Source organism: Perissodus microlepis, chromosome 14, assembly GCF_051167445.1.
Source record: "Perissodus microlepis isolate ML-2025 ecotype Zambia chromosome 14, ASM5116744v1, whole genome shotgun sequence".
NCBI lineage: Eukaryota > Metazoa > Chordata > Actinopteri > Cichliformes > Cichlidae > Perissodus > Perissodus microlepis.
In genome coordinates, this window is record NC_140474.1 from 12,581,408 (window position 1) to 12,595,664 (window position 14,257).

The 14,257-nt window shown below is 38.7% G+C and overlaps 1 protein-coding gene across 3 annotated transcripts in view; it reads left to right on the top strand.

Moving 5' to 3' along the window:
* Positions 1-14,257, top strand: part of lrfn1 (leucine rich repeat and fibronectin type III domain containing 1) — a 137,895-nt gene that overhangs the window by 109,318 nt on the left and 14,320 nt on the right. The gene's annotated exons all lie outside the window — the stretch shown is intronic.

Consider the following 14,257-nt stretch of genomic DNA (forward strand, 5'->3'; position numbering starts at 1 on the left):
TACACAGTGCCGTCCCGCAACTATTTTAAAAATGTTGCACTACCTGCTCTATACACGCAGTGTCGAGCAACGGTGGAGACGGAATTACAAGCAGTACAACATTTTGCGGCAACGACAAAATGTGAGACATTTATTGTTTTTATGTTCAATCTCAGCTGTTACGAAGTTGATGTGCAGTTAATAAGTGCAATAAATATTTATATTGGAAAAGAAAATCGTGAGAGAATCGTGATCTCAATTCTAAGCAAAAAATCGTGAGTCTCATTTTATGCAAAATCGTGCAGCCCTAGTAGATGACACTAACAAACGGCCGGTACAGTCGGTTAGCTGGAGGACTTGAGAATGACGATAAAAAGGTGATGATGATGATAAAGAAATGTAGGTTTTGCACTTTACACAACAAGTGCAATGTCTACAGGGTTGCCATCAGTGCAGAAATGTGTGAGAGAAAGTAAAAAGATTGCTGGATAAATATTGCTTAGTCAAGAAGCTCTTATCCAGCATATTCAACATGCGTATAAATATAGCAGCTATAATAATAAATAATAATAAAAGAAAAATATTTGTTCTCAGAGAGAGCTTTATTATTTATGTAATGTCATCTAAAAATGTCTAGCATTATTTTTGTAAAGTTAACAATATTTTGTGTATTTGTAATCGAAATGTATGCTTTTCTTTAATACGACTTACAGTTTTTATCTTAACTACAAGCCACATTATTATCTGAAAGCCTATTTACCAAACTTTGATTGTAGTCTCAGCTCTTAATGTATTTTTCTGATGAAGCCAATTGGAGTCATTTTGACCCCAATACAAAATATCGAAATAAATACAAAAAACGCCAGGCAGCCTTGGGATGTAATCCCTCCAGTGTGTCCTGGGTCTGCTCAGGGACCCAAAACAAGCCCAAAACACCTCACCCAGGAGGCATCCTGGTCACATGGCCGTAACACCTCAGCTGGCTCCTATTGAAGAAGAACAATAGTGGCTCTAATCTGAGCTCCTCCTGAATAACTGAGCTCCACACCCTATCTCTACGGCTGAGCCCAGACACGCGTTGGAGGAAACTCATTTCCGCCGCTGGTATCCACGATCTTATTCTTTTGGCCACTGCTCACAGCTTAGCTCGTGACCAAAAACGAGGACTGAAGCACTGATCGACTTGTAAATCGACAGCTTCGCTTTCTTGCCCAGCTCTCTGTTCACCAAATCAGACCAGAACAGCTTCTAAATCACTACAGATGAGGCACCAATCTGTCTGTCATTCTCCCACTCTACTCTACTCTACTTTCCTTACACGTCAACAAGATCCCGAGACACTTAAAGTCCTCCACTTGGGGAAGCAACTCATCTCCGACCCAGATTCTGACCAGACTCATCCCAGATGCTTCACACTCAGTGCAAGCTGGAGATCACCACCTGATGAAGCTAAGAAAACCTCATCATCTGATGCGGTTTTGCCAGGTCTCTCTTGGAAATGAGATTTGAATCGCAATTAGATTTATACCTGGATAAATGAAGAGTTAATAATAAAATCCACAGAAATCAGGGACCACCTTACCAGATCCTCTCCACCCATTTGCCGTAGCTAGAAAATTTGTCTATAAATGTTCTGAAAAGTATCATGACTAAGGGCAGCCCTGGCGAAGATTATTATTGGCAGTGCAAACCAAGCTCTCAATGTGGTTGTATAGGGACAAGAAACAACTAAAACCAATTAAAGCTAAACACACACTAAAGGCAGTTCTAGCACACAATTTCCCTCATGCTATTCTCAGGGCATGCTGGCTTATGACAGGAGCAACAAACAGTTGTGCCCTTCCTGTCTGTGGTTCATGAGCAAAGGTAACACCATTTTCAAGCATTAAACAGTTGCATCAGCGGGTGGAGCTCCCCTCACTCCCAGGAGGGTCATTTCTGCTTGGATTAAGGGGTTCACAATCTGGCAGAATCAGCTCTCCTTTTTCATGTGTGGCATCACCAGGGCACGGCCCTGATCTGTTCTACCAATATTCTAATAACTTCCACTTTGGCGAGTTATCGTCCAGATGATGAATGCAGCAATGGAGTCATTCTTCTTTAAATTGACTGACAGAGCACCACTATTCCTCTTGATATTATATGATACTTTAATTCAGGGCTCATGGCAAAAATGTATTGAAAAAAGTCACAGAAGTCACAAAAGTCACATAACCTGAAATGGTAGCATAAAACTACTATGAAAAAAGTATACCTCTGGGGTCTGCACAGTAGGATGAGCGTTAAAGTTACTAATTGGTGAGTAACCTTTTCACACAGTAGGAGGTTTATAGACAGTCTGTAGAGCTTGCATTGATCTACATTTGACATTAATGGATATAATGTACATGTTAGCGCAGAGTCTGAATGCTAAACTGCCATATGTAACTGATAAGCACAGTGGGTGTTTTAACTGTTCACAAGTCTGGACTTGGAATACTAAGAAGTGCAAAGTTTTAAGAGTTAGGAAGTCATTCAGTCTTTCCATGCTAATGGCAGTTAGAAAATTGCAAATAAAAGCTTAAATAGAAACTTAGTAATTGACAGGTTTTAAGAGGTTAATGGCCAAAGTACCATTTTTAGCTATGATAGAAACATTCTATATGTCTAGCCAGAAAGGAAACATGATAGTATAAATTTAGTTTAGAAAGAAAATAAAATGGAAATTGGAATGGGGTGGGGCTGTGCCGATTATCATTATTCTCTCAGAGACTTAAAAGCAGTTTCTGTGGTCTTTATATAACTCTGCCCAATATTTCAAATAATGTGACCCATGTGTAGTACAAAAGAAGGCTCTGTCTGGAGTCGTAGTGTAATTGACTGCAGCTCTAACTAACTCTTCAAAATGCTGCAGCAGGACATGAACACAGTTTCGTGTTACGGCTGTACATTATATAGCATGAAACTATTAATTAAAACCCAACACACAAGAGGATAGAGTTAATGGTGTGTGCTCCATGTTCAGAGGGCAGTCATTTGAAAATAATCGTGTGCATCTGAAGTGCAGAAGGTACCAGTATCCCCTTAGCAACTGTTTGGTAGACTCAAGTAGGTGTTCATCCTGAAAATGTCATAGAACTACATCAAGGCATATGATATCTGATCCGGCTTGCTGCCGGTAAGTGAACTCTGCTGAGGGCCTAGTTTTAGGTGAAAGTCTGGTTTATGATCCTGGCGGAATTCATTAAGGTGAGGAGAGGGAGGTGGAATGATATTGCCTGCCTTTGACCCTCTGTGGTCAGAACTCCTGTGGTTTCAGTGGTCAGGGGGTATCGCACAGTGCTGAGAACAAAGAAATATAATGGCTCCCACTTGTCCTCCGTGGGTTCAAAGGGAATGGCATGGCAATGCCAATTAGCCAGCTTGTGTTACAGAATTGAACATAAGTGCTGTTCCCTTCAGTGCCCCCACCCCCCACCCTGCGTTGTACTCCTAACAAGCAGCATCTACAGCAGACACCCTGCATAACTCTCCATATTTTGTGCACCGCCAGACATCCTGTTCTGTTTTGTGTCCCAAAAAAAGCAAATAATTCCCATAGTTTAATTAATCCTTTTTGAGAGATTTGAATTCACCCCTTTCCTGTCAAATAAAAGCAATTTGTGTTGTAAAAGTACAGTAATCTGGCCCGTATGTTTTCTTTTGACATCTTCTCCCAGCTGCTCTTTTGAGTGCAGTTTAATCCCGGTTGTCAAGTTTGAGGCCATTAAGAGGCGGAACAACAGGATTCCCCACCAGCTCATCTCTGCTTGCACAAAATTATGGCACTACAAACTGAGTGTTCTGAAAGTAGGTAGTGAATCCCATATTCAAAATTCCAGTGCACATCTTCCCTGTCTTGTGTCTGGTGGTCTGTTTCTCTTTTCAAGGTAATGTGAGGCTTGCAGTGAGTGTTTCCTGGAATATTGAGCATTCAAAGCAGTGACAGGCAGTGTCAAGTAGCAGCTCAGGGTATTCTGAATGTTTACAGCACATATTACCATGCTGAGATATCCTCCTCTGCACCTGATTCTTGTTACTGCATCTGTAATCATTTGCACAAATTAAGCCATACACCCTGTGTCAAGCACATCTTGAAATTATAAGGGAAATTTGAGGTGGTGCAGCTGAAGCTTTTTTTGTTGCTGTTCTTTTAAAAAATAATAGAGAAAATACAGTAAAAATCAAACACACCTGCATGCGTGCGAGCACAAGGCAGATAAAATAGACGCGTCGCTCCAGGGGAGTTGTGCTCAGCGTCTTGGTGTTTTCTCTGTGCTTCGCTTTCTCTTTTTGTTAGTGCAGATGCAGTCAGGGTTGGCAAACACATTGAAGACTGAGTCACTTAAACATCCTCATTTTGGCACACGGCTGATTCATAGTCTATTGATTTCTTCATACATCAGATTCTTTTGTTCTTTTGTTTGTTGTTATGCATGCATACAGCAGAGAGGGCATTCTGTGAGCTTCTGCAGGCACATATGTCTGTCTTAAAGCTTCCTCCTTTGCGCTATTATGTGATCAGAAAACGAGAGGCATCTTTAAATGAGACATGGAAGTACAACCCTATCATATAAACGTGCTCATTACAAGGAGCGTAACTGAGTAGAAGAATCAATTTACATTAATGGCCAAGAATAGCACAATCAGTGTTTGTGAGCATAAACAAGCCTGTCTCCCAGAGCAGCAAAACAAGAGAAACTCTGATCTCTGTTGTCATGCAAGTGTAAACCCTGGAGCTCATTCATTCAAAATAAAAGGTGCATTACACTTTGATGGAACTCTTTTTGCAGTGCCTGGATCCAAACAGGCAGGCTCTTAACCTAAAAAGGTATCTGTAACTACAGACAATTTCTCTCTTCATGGTTCTCTTTCATGGAAAAAAAGAAAGATTTTTCTTTCACTGTTGCGGAAATCAGCAGAGCATCACGAGAAATGGAGCAAGACAAACTCTTCTGTTCATTCTTGGCAGAAGATGCTGAAATTAGAAACAGTGGATAAAAGTTCAGTAATGCAGACAGAGGCATGCTCAAGTATTAGGAAAACCTTTTTGAAGTTAAATTGGTTTCTTTGAGGGAACTCGGTCTCAAAACACATCTCAACCAGGCTCAAGTTAATTATGCTTTAGAGTGTGTGTGTATATATATATATATATATATATATATATATATATATATATATATATATATATATATGATATAAATATTATTATACAGATGTCTATTTACACACCAGGAAACTTTGGGAAGTTGTGGCATTCTCACTGGAACTGCTTTTATACATAATACGCTGCGCTGATTGGAAAATAATGCCTTTTCTTTAAATTTTTTGTTTTGGTTACATCTTTTATGCAAATGGATAAGGCTGTTTATCTAAAGTGCTATCTATAAATATCTACGACAGCTCAAGGGAAAGATCTCTGCCACTTCCTGTGCAGAAACAGACAAAGATACAAACCCTAATGCTCTCCTTTCCCTCTCTGTCATCATAAATGTGAACATCTTTCCTTGAGTTTTACCCTCTGCTACATACCGTAAGTGGCTTGTGATATAATGTTGCCAGTTTTGCTGTCCATCTGCACATTGGTCTAAACAAGGCGTCCCCCTTCGTTTCATATCATTTACCAAATACAGCGGATGGGAGGAGGCTGCGTGATAGTGGCAGACGAGAAGCTGGTTGCGAGCCACAGCTCCTCCATTGTCTACCATGCTGGAGAGAGAGTGGGAGCCCCTAAAGAGGCCTGGCAGAGTCTCTGCTTCCATCTGCCTGCATGCCTTGCCATGGAGCCCAGCTCGCACCACTTGAGATTATACTCACGTCCAAGCTGTTACTGTAATTTGCATTGGCTCATAGGCAGAGGAGAGTGAGAAGGAGGAGGAGGAGCTGCACATGAGGCAGGGATGTTATAAGTGGACCTGGCAGCACAATAAGCTTGCTTGGGTGTAGTATTATGGACAACTGGCATGGATGGAGCTATATTAAAGTTCAATAATGGGATTGAGCAGGTTGCCTCTGCTGTCCAAGATTATAGTCTGTGTTAGTGCATGAAGTAAATTATAGAAATGCAGTGTTGGGAACTACCTCAGTCGCATTCACTAATGGTGTCGTATTTTTTACAGCTACACATTTTTAAGATCATGCATCAAACCTGGGATGTGATCATAAATTCGTCTATGAGAATATAAATCTAAGGCAGCTTCTTTGTTTACATAATTTCCTTTTGCTTTTTCTTCTTCTTTGTTACATTTGTTTTGCTGTGGTTTTCAGAATAAATTGGTGTTTATTCAGCATCCATTTGGGAGAGTGGCTTATTCATGTGTAAAAATTTCTTACGGTGGGATTGTAAATGCACATTTTTTCTGATAAAATGGAACAAAAAAAAAAATCCATGCATCCCAATGTCCTGCTTTCTCAGCCTTAATTTGTTCCTAATGTGATAGCTTTTGGACTGCAATTTGGTTCAGCACCTAATTTATCAATTTTACTAATTAACTAGAGGCAGAAAAAAGGGCAATTTCCTCTTTCATCAAATAGGTTGTGAGCTAATTACTTATGGTACAGCCACAACTGCAATGACCAGTAATGAACTGACTGTAGCTGGTGGCAAAGTTACTACATGTACAGTATGTAATGCTTCCTGTACCTTACAATTATTTCCATCAGTCTATTTTGTAATATTAACAGGAAATATCAACAATCATCCCCAAATCATTAGGAACTACTGTTCAGCTGCACGTATCTAATCAGCCAGTATCATGGCAGCACTCCAATGCATTTAGGCATGTGGACATGATGACCCATAGAATTTCAAACCTAGCATCACAAATAAGAAGAAAAGTGATATAAGTGACTTTGAATGTGGTATGGTTCTTGGTGCCAGACTGGCTGGCCTGAGTATTTCAGAAACTCGTGATCTACTGAGATTTTCCCACACAACCATCTCCAGGGATGGTCAAAAAATTAAAATATCCAGTAGGGGGAAAGTCGCTCTGTTAATGCCCAAGGTCAAAGGAGATTGGCCAGACTGGTTTGAGCTGATACAAAGGCAACAGTAACTCAAATAACCACTCATTACAACCAAGGTTTGCACAAGAGCAACAGATGGGATACAGTAGCACAAAGACCACTCTAAACAGGTAAGAACAGGAAACCAGGGTACACCAAAATCTAGAAGACTAGAAAAACATTGCCTGGTCTGATGAGTCTCCATTTCTACTGCAACATTTAGACAAAAGTGTCAGAATAGGCCATAAGTAACATGAAAGAATGGATCCATCCTGGCTTGTATCAGCAATTCGGGTAGTTGCTGCTGGTGGTGTAATAGTGTGGGGGATATTTTCTTGGCTCACTTGGGGCCCTTTAGTGGCAGTTGAACATCGTTTAAATGCTACAACCTACCCGAGTGTTATTGCTGACCATGCCCAGCCCTTTATGACCGCAGTGTACCCATCTTCTGATGGCTGCTTCCAGCAGGATAACTGCCACATTGAAAACCTCAAATCATCTCATATTGGTTTCTTGAACATGACGATGTACTCAGATGGTCTTCACAGTCACCACGGTCTCAGTCCAATAGAGCATCTTTGGGATGTGTTGGAACGTGATATTCACATCGGTGCTGTGCAGCTGATAAATCTGCAGCAACTGTTTGATGCCACCTTGTTGAATCTATGCCACAAAAAATTGAGTCAGTTCTCAAGGCAAAAGGAGGTTTAACCCGGTACTAGCACAGTGCACCTAATGCCGTGAGTGTATTTTGAAGGTTAAAAAAATTAAACAAGTTAAATTGAACGTATAGCTTAGTGGCTAATTGTGAATTGTATTGTAAAAAAATGTAAAAATTAAAGTTCAAATTTAAGAACAGTTTTTATCAGTTTAATTGCCTTTGGGAAGTCTATAAAAATTGGCAATTTTACACAGCAGGTAATCAGTTTTATGTAACAGTGGCTTTTCATTATAGAGAATGTCAATGACAGTTATACGGGGATTCAGTCACATTAACTCTGTGAACTTCCATGAAAAAAGAATATAGATAAAAAATAATTACGTAAATGATAGGAAAGAACTAAATATGCCTTTCAGTCTCGAATAACAGGCCCGAAAGGTTTTTGATTAGGGACTCAGAAAGTGAAGCATGACTTTGTCTGCAATCATACTAAACATTTCACTCATATTATTACTAATTATTCTAATATGTCACGAATGAAACACAGTGACCTGATCTAACTCAAACAAATGTAATTGGAGGAAAAAGTCAAACAAGGACTTGCTCAGAGAATACACATCAGACTTGCCCCTGCTTAAATCACTGGCTACACTTACAGGATTGGCATGGATCATAATTATTTTCATTCTTTTACTAATGCATTAAAATGCAAATAATTTATTGTCATTGTGTCACTGTCATGTGAACTCATTTGTTCGGGGATTGCTGTATACCTTAAACCGCCAATGGGTAAAATTTACTCACTGTATTAACATTGATTTTCAAGCTCCATCAATCATTCAATTATTATTCTGTAACTTCAGGTTGTATCATTAATGGTTTGCTATAGTTACTTCACAAAATAATGAATAAATAACAGAGCTTTATTTATATAGAAATTTACTTATAACAAGGTAATCACAGAGTAAGAAATGCACATTTCTATGTCTGCATTTTATCACTTTATAAAACATCACTGAGTCTTGAAAACGCTTCGTGCATTAAGCGAGTATGCTTGATTTACATTCAGAAATCTGCTTCTTGTGTCCATATTGAAGGTTGGCTATGATTTATGGCACAGCTCTGTTGTGCATACCAGTAAAGGAAAGCTGTTGCCATTCTGTAGCTAAAAATGTGTATCTAAATGTGCAGAATCAATAATAGAAAAATTACCTTGTTCCTTGTTCTGTTAAATTTTACCTGCTGGAGCTCATACTGTAGGTTTAAATTGGCCTTTATGTTGAGGATAGAAATAATGCTTTTCCAACTTTTTATTTGTTTGAAAGAAGTTTCGTGTTCTGTGACAAACCCATAAGTCAAAGCATTCTCTGTGAATTTGTTGGTTGCATTAAACAATGTGGTGAACTGGCAGGAAACTGCAACAGGAAAAAAATGTATAAGACCCAACCTGTTTCTTACCTGTTTGGCCTATTCATGTACGTTCTGTGGCTTACATTCATGGACTGTATATAAATGATGAATTTTATATGTACTCCATCCTTGTATATAGCATGGGAGTTGCAAGTTTTTAAGTTTTCTGCTTCATCTTTGCACATTTTTTATGTAGGAAGGAAGTAAACTAAGTGTTAGAGTGCACACAGTTTAAAAAAACCTCCCAGAGGTCTCTTTTACTTGATTGTATAATTAAAGAAAGGATGTATTAGCAACCAGGCATAACATGTTAAACTGCCCCAGGGGGTGAGCACAAAAAACTCTGAGGTTGTCTATGTGGCAATTACATAACTGTTTACATTTGAAAATGTAAACTTTACTTGGAAGTCTTTACACAGAGTGTAGCACTGTGTTAACCTCTAGCTGTAGCTAACGGAGAGGACAAATGACTGTTCAGTTTGAGGAATACATAAGAGAAAAGCATTAACATTTCACTACTTTGTCACACTGCAACCAACCCCAAACAAAGTCAGAAAAGATATGGAGGATGAAAAGCATGCAAATACACAAATGTGCATATGGCCGTGTGATACTAGTGCAAAAAGGAGCCGATATATGGAATTCAGGTGTTGGTTGCTTTTGTTTTGTTTCGTTTCTCTGAGTCTCAGCAAACCTATAATGCGACATATTGACTGATCAGTAGTAAGTGCAGCAATTGTTCACTTAAACTTATTTTCTTGGCACAAAGCCAACAGCAGATAAATCCACATCTTGTGTGAACTGCCACTCTCTGTGTATTGACACTGCAAGGTGTTTTATTTGACACCGACAGGATTAGTGATACCTTCAATATATTTGACAAAAGTTCTGCCTAAACCTGCTTTCCTCTGGCTTTTCTAGGAAGCGTGTCAAACTGAAGATGCGCAGTCCATTATTTGTGGGGACATGCAGTCATAGCTGCCTCAGCCGAGGTCTAGCACACACTCATTACAGCCCTGAGTGATTTTGGGACACTGTCCTCTATATCAATTAGAGCTGCATGAATTTCCGATTATTGCGTCCAGTTATTACAGTAGATTTATTCAGGTGGATCCTGTTGGTAATAAATCTCGATTGTTTTTGTTAATTGAATTATACTGTAGTCAGAAAGGGGAATGTACACGGTGGAAATTTACTTAATATTCAACTTGCAAAAGTGATGAATGGGGTCATCTACATCTACTGGAGTCTAATTGAGAAGCAACAAAAATCTCTCTTAGACTTAAAGTGTGAACTGGGCTGCATTGCGCTAATGTTAGCATGCTCACAATTTGCTAATTAACACAAAGAACAAAGCAATGCAGAGGCTAATGGAAATGTCATGCTAAATTTGAAATGAGTTCACTAGGGTCGAATTAAAGCATCTCCAGAGTCATTACAGTCCCTCCAGAAGGTATACTAATGTCTGTAGCGAATTTCATGGTTATTCATCTAATCGTTTTTGAAACATGTCGCTCAAAACCACAAATGTCAAACTTATGGTGTCTCTGTGGGAGGAGTCAAAATCATTAACATCCCCTGTCCATGAATGTCAGTACAAAACTTCTTGGTAATCCACCCAGTAGTTGTTGGAATGTTTAAAATTGGGAGAAAATTCCATCCCCCAAAGACCCAAGCTGTGTTGTAAAATGAAGTAGTTTTATCCTTAGTGGCACTCTGCTGTGACAGTGTATGTGAGTTACTTTTGTATTTTAACAGTGTTCAGATCTCTCCACATTTGATTTAAGGGAATTTTCTGTGATTCTAGCATGTGTTTAAATGATGGTTTCCATTATTTCATTCGGAAATGGTTCTTTTAGTATAGAACATCCAGCTTCAATATGTGAAATAGCTTATGTAATGATAGATCTGTGCACGACTACCTTTTTTGCAAAACGAATAGAGTTTATTTCTACCACGAAAGGTTTAAGTTCAGCCATTTGGTACATTTTCTCTGCGGAGTGTAAATCGGCTTTTTGCAAGAGTCTGCTGTGGCAGTAAAGCATATAACAGGCATACATAATACCTTGCAAGGGTACATACAGAGCAGGATCAATGCAATATAGCAGCCTTGGGAGGAGGATTTCAAATCAAGTGTGGATTCCTCTGCATCACCCGAGCACAAAGTGGCATCACAAGGGGCCAATTCAGAGGGTCTGCTCAGCTCTTCTACACAGCAGGAAGAAGGTATGGAGCTTCTATGTTAAAGAACAACAAGATAGGAATAAAATCAAGTGCGGGGAACAAACACACACGAATGAGGAAATAAACCTGTCACCACATGCAGAAAATGCATATCAGAGAGACAGCCTTGCTGGTAGAGCTTTAGTAAATCACCAATGCTTGTCACTGACCCACGTTGGATTTCAAAATAACTAAGCCTAGATATAGAAATCCCATAAGATGGATGTCGTTCAGATTCTCAGTCAGTCCTCTTATTGCTTGCTAGCAGCTTCTGCTTTTATAATGGCATATTTCTCTGTGCTCTTTCTTTTTCTCCACCTTTTTCTTGACAAATACTTTAGAAATCTCTTGGAAGGTGTCAGTGAAACTGCAACATGGAGAAAAGAGTAACAGCCACTCTGTTTATTGTCAAGCTGTTTGTGGATGTCAGGACATGCTATCTCCTAAAAAAACAGAAACAAATGTAGGCTGAGCCCCTATAGTAACAAGGTGTGTGTATGTTCATATATCTTTTATGTCACTCTGAGTACACCAAACAAAACTAAATTAAAGCACCAAATGTACTATATATGATAACTTACTGATGACATAGTTTGCGTTCATGTACTTGTACTTGGGATTTTAGCTTTCATTTAATACAGTATTTTTTTTTTGTATCTTAGTATTGCTGCTTCAAACAGTTCATCATTTTCCTAATCTAAAGCATGAACAGAAAGCGTGGCTTCTTATCTGGGTGTGAAGATCTGTGAGATCTCCCCATCATTACATCTAAAGTAGGCAAGTGGCCATTCTATATCAGAGGGCAATCAGTTGTCGCTGTTTATTCTATTAGTCATGACAGCTAACAGATGCAATCACAGGATTTTTTGCTTTTTATTTGGGGGGGGGTCAATTTGTACAAAAAAGCATTTCATACAAAAAGTGAATTGACTAGAACAGCACCATATTTAATCATTTCATTATGCATCATGTAGTCAAATAATTAGCGAGTATGTATTTAAGCATTCTGTGAAGAAATCTATTATAGTAAATTGATTGTTTAGTATTTATGTAATGCTTTTCTCTCATTAATGATGATGCACTTTTACAAGCCAGGTTCACCAATTCACCCATGCCATTATTCTGTGCACTTTAAGGTTTTATCTGTCTCGCACACACATAAACAATGCTGGAGGCATGAGGGATGAATTGTAGTTTTGCAGGGTATTGCCCAAGATGCATGTCAAGCAGCCATGCAAACTGAAGGAGCTGGGGATCGAACCTCCAGCTTCGATAAATGGATCAACTATTGGGTCTGTGAAAGAATATAACCCCAAGCATGTTAATGATTGGTTGCATTCCACTGAGGAAGGTCCTGCTTTTTTCACCTGCTGGTTCATGATTACAGCCTGTGCTTTCTCTACTTTGACTGGTCAAATGTCGAAATATCAAATGTCTGCTGCGGTAAAGGTCTACTTAACTGACATGATCACAGGAACGTGTCACTGGAGATCACTTACCCTTTGGTTGTTTGAGGGATTCTCTAATATAAAGAAATGCTTAACGAGGACTTGGAGATTATTTGTGGATAATCCCAAATTGCAATTAATCAACTATTTGAATCAATCAGTTATTTCAAAATTGTCAAATTAAAAACTGATTTCCATTTCTGAAATGTAAATATGAACATTTTTCCCTTTTGTACTCTACTCTTTTTTAACAGACTACTGTTAAAAAATACAATTTTACTAACCTGACAATGATTTTCAGTGTTTACTGCTACACTGAGATTGTCCACAAATTACTTAAGTAGATATTATGTGAAAACATTAATTAAAACCCTAATTAACAATAATTAAAAGGCGTCCCCTCCAATACATTAGATTACTCTTTTCACATGTAAATATAGGCTATTATCAATTTGCAGTCAAAAATAATGCCCCACCTACTTTCATAATTAGTTGTTTTTTGTTTTGCTTTTTAACTTTGAAAGTTTAATATTTTAAAGCATATTTATTATCAATAAAGTATGTTGTAATTACAGGAGCAGCTATTGAGAGTTGATTACATCTCTGAGGGGAGGTATTCAAATTGAAAAGAACAGGTAGCAGGTAAAGGGTAACAATCAATCACCCAAGCGTTCCATCAGTAAGTGGCATCTATGACTATACTTGTTCACTCCTGGTGTAATAATCATGTTTGCTGTCTTGTTTAGGGAGGCGGTTACAATTAGTTCATGAAGCTGCAGTAGCTTGTGCTTCTCAGTTCTTCTTCATTGAAAGTTTTAAATGGGATGTAATTGAGAAAACTGCTTCTGCGTGCAGACGTAATTATAATATGCAAATGCTCCTCCTGTTTGCGACAACACCCACAACCCCCACACTCCCATTGATGAGATGTGACCAGAAATCCCCGGGGCTACGCAGCCTCGGTTTCGGCGTCCACTGGTGGAGACAGAGCTGGCACCAATGAACTCCGGCTGTCAATAATTATGCCTGCATCCTGACAAGAGTCACACAAGGTCAGCCAGTAGTTCACTGTCTATATCGTCTAATTGGCATTTACGGTTTCCTGACAAAGTCATGTCCAGGAAATGTCCTTACAATGCACTGTCTCTGGGCAAATGTTTTTCTGAGGTAAGGACACACTAATGCATTGTTTGTATACCGTTGCTTCAATGTCACATTGACAAAAATGCTACAACTAACTACTATTGTTATTGAAATGCACTGCTGCCACAAATACAACCTTAACAGCCGATTTGCCCTTTAGGAAATGTTTCAAAATGCTGAAAAATTACAACCATAATTGCCCAGAAACATCGTAAAAAGATTTAAATGGTTTAGTAACAAATTTAATGATGATTAATACAATTTTTCTTATCTTTTCGGCTATAAAACATCAGAACATTCTATATAACCAATAGGCAATAGCGTGTTTCTGCAAGATTTAATGTTAGTAGTTAAAACCTACATTATAGTC